At 40.7% G+C, this 2,868-nt stretch overlaps 1 non-coding gene across 1 annotated transcript; it reads right to left on the bottom strand.

The window, feature by feature from the left end:
* Positions 1 to 370: 370 nt before the first annotated feature.
* trnag-ucc (transfer RNA glycine (anticodon UCC)) lies at positions 371 to 442 on the bottom strand. Its single transcript has one exon. It is a non-coding gene; the product is annotated as a tRNA-Gly (tRNA).
* Between the last annotated feature and the right edge of the window lie 2,426 nt (positions 443 to 2,868).

The following is a 2,868-nucleotide window of genomic DNA, read 5'->3' as shown; positions in this document are numbered from 1 at the left end:
AGTGTTTCCCAACCCTGTTCCTGAAGACACACCAACAGTACACATTTTCAACCTCTCCCTAATTAAACACACCTGAATCAACTTATCATAACATCAGAAGAGACTCCAACACCTGAAGTTAATGGGTCAGAAAACGGAGACATCCAAAATATGTACTGTTGGTGTGCCTCCAGGAACAGGGTTGGGAAACACTGAGTTATAAAGTGCAGTTATAGAGAAACTATGGTGATATTTACAGATGGATGTACTATTAACATTATATACAGGTGTATTAGCTATGAACAGAGATTTACAATAAATGAATATATGTACAGGATAAACATAATTACAAATGTCCATGTGCAGTGGGTATGTGCAGTAAAAAGGTTTCTGCGTTGGCCGGGAATCGAACCCTGGTCAACTGCTTGGAAGGCAGCTATGCTCACCACTATACCACCAACACATCTGATATATATATATATATATATATCCTTTCCCAGTAATGGGTTGCGGCTGCAAGGGCATCCGCTGTGTATATGCTGGAATAGTTGGCGGTTCATTCCGCTGTGGCAACCCTTGATTAATAAAGGGACTAAGCTGAAACTAGGCAAACTGTTTTTGTTGTTGATGTCCCGCACAGATGAATTGATCAGCACAGACTTAGCAATGCGAGCTCACTACATCAGTATGGCTAGTTTGATTTCACGTGTACTGTAAAGTAATGAGGTGAACTTATATGGATCTCTCACAGTGAATCAGTGAATCTCTGAGTGTGGGATTGGTCTGAGCTCCTCCACTCACCCTGATTATGGTCCGCTGATGCTCTGCTTTTATTCGGGGTCTGTGTAAACACACTGATGCGGTGTTGGGCGTCAGTAATGGACTCGTGTGGAGCAGTTATCTGCCATTAAAGGCTTGTCAACACAAAGAAGAAAAGCTCCACCGCTAAAGAGGAAACAGTGGAGTTCCCGCAGAGCGCTTGATTATATTCTTACATCAGAACTGCTGAAGCTGCTAAAATAACAGCAGACACACATCTCCAGCTCAGACGCTGTGCTCAAACACACACATCCTGCATGCTAAATGACCAGAAATAAATCTGCAGTGGCATTTACACACTCACAACTCTGATTTCAGCTCTTCTTCATCTGCAAAGGTCATTCCTTACAGAAATTAATATTCCGGCACCACAGGCCCTGCAGGACTGAAGCTCTGAGACGCTAATCTAATATTAAGCACTGATACTTTAGTAGCATTACACAGGTTATTAGAACAACAACAATAATTCAATTAGATTAGATTAGATTAAACATAACAACAAATGCTGAACAGGATGAGGATTCAGAAAGATAAGGCAACAAAACCCAGAGGACTGGGGATAAAACACAGTTATACTGAATAAAATATTGTTTTATTGTTGAATAATACTCCTTACATTACTGTTATACTGTGTAAAATACTGAATAAAATAGAGTTAAACTGGAGTCAATATCAGCACATTACCGGTGATTATGACTGTTTTATTTCAGTATGCTGATTTGAAAGTGAATATTGATTAGGGGGCGGGGCTTTCTTTTTGTGCATCATTACCTCATAGCTAACTAAGAGTAAGAGGGGCGTGGCTAAGAATATGAATATGCAGTTGCTATGGATACCCTTGGCTTGCTATCAACAGGAGCGTCAGGAGCAGAAGATCAGACTCTGGTTCATAAAAACATGTCAGTGGATTAACAAGCACAGATTAATTATATTAATTATATTATCTGAAGCTAAATAAACACTGTAAAATTAGATTTCATGTGGCCCTTAAAGCTCTTGTGAAGCGCTCTGAAATCTGCAGTTTTATTGGCTGTTTGACTTAATCTCAACTAAACATGAAGAGAGGGTGGGGTATAGATAAGCTCCTCCCCTTTTAATAAAATCAGCCAATAGTGTGTTGTTTTTCTCTCAGCTCTGCCAGTGAGAGGGGTCGTGCTTAAGAGCATCAAATGAACAGCCAATGAGAAGGGGGCGGGGCATGTCAGACACTAGAGAGCATCTGATTGGTCAGAAGATTTGATGAGAAACTGAAGCATGATGAGACGACAGGAGAAATCATTTAGGAGGAACAGATGAACTGCAGATGTCAGGGTTATACCCTCTACATGTGAGTTTAGTCTAGTTTAGGAGACTCTAGATTATAGATATCCTGAAGACTGACATCTACAACACTGTATTCTAATCTCACTGTGACCCTCAAACACACAATAATGATGAAGACTAAACCTCAAACCGGTGATGATAGGTAAAGGTGCATCAGGTGATCTGCTGAAATGCTAACCGTTAGCATAACATCTTTGAAACATAGTCCCTCCCCTGCCATGCAAAGCCACGCCTCCTGAAATGACGAACGTGCACTGTGAAGATGGCACTCGACAACCCACTAGACCAGGGGTGCCCAAAACTCTTTCTAATGAAGGACCAAAAACCAAACCTGATGAGCCAAACCTAGTCCAGTAGCCATGGGTAATTTCCTAATTTCTGTAATAATATTTCTAATACATCATTTTGTTTCACATCATATTGAACTGATTACAGTAAAAACAAAAGCTATCTCGTTTATTCAGAATGGAGGTACACTAGTTTTTGCTTGGATTTGCTCACTGATGTCTTCAGCATAGTTCTCCATCCGCCGAGTGACAGTATTTACTAGTGATGGGTCGTTCTTGGCTAATTCGTTCATTTTAACCGAATCTTCTGTATGACTGGAGAACGAGGAGTCCTCTTGGAGAGATTCGTTAATTTGCGCACACGCACAATTGTGCTGGTGGACTCATTATGAGTCTTCTATTGGGTTTGAGTTGTTCATTCATCACGTGAAAGACAGAAGCCAATCATGTGCATTTAGAG

This window comes from Danio aesculapii, chromosome 14 (assembly GCF_903798145.1).
Source record: "Danio aesculapii chromosome 14, fDanAes4.1, whole genome shotgun sequence".
Lineage (NCBI taxonomy): Eukaryota > Metazoa > Chordata > Actinopteri > Cypriniformes > Danionidae > Danio > Danio aesculapii.
This window is presented reverse-complemented; position numbering and strand designations above follow the sequence as displayed.